Raw genomic sequence first — 319 nt, forward strand, 5'->3', positions numbered from 1 at the left:
CAGCGACGCATGCGGCGGCGCCGCGCGCCCTCCCCGCCCCGCGACCGCCGCCGACGACTGCGAGGCAGGGCGAGGGGGAAGGGAGGAGAGGGGCAAGGCAGGGCAGCGAGGACGAGCGACGGCCGCCACCGGCTCCCTGCGCCCTGCCCCGGCCCGAGGGGAACGGGAACGGGAACGGGAACTCCGCCACCGTCGCGCCGACGACCAGCGCACCGCGCCGCCCGCCGCGAGCGGCGCGCCCAGCCCCGGCCCTAGCCGCGCAGCGCCCTCTGCAGCGCCGGAGCCGCGGCCCAGCGCCGCAGTGCCGGGGGCGGGGAAA

The sequence above is a fragment of the Apteryx rowi genome, unplaced genomic scaffold, assembly GCF_003343035.1.
Source record: "Apteryx rowi isolate R43461 unplaced genomic scaffold, aptRow1 scaffold_1146, whole genome shotgun sequence".
Taxonomy (NCBI): Eukaryota; Metazoa; Chordata; class Aves; order Apterygiformes; family Apterygidae; genus Apteryx; species Apteryx rowi.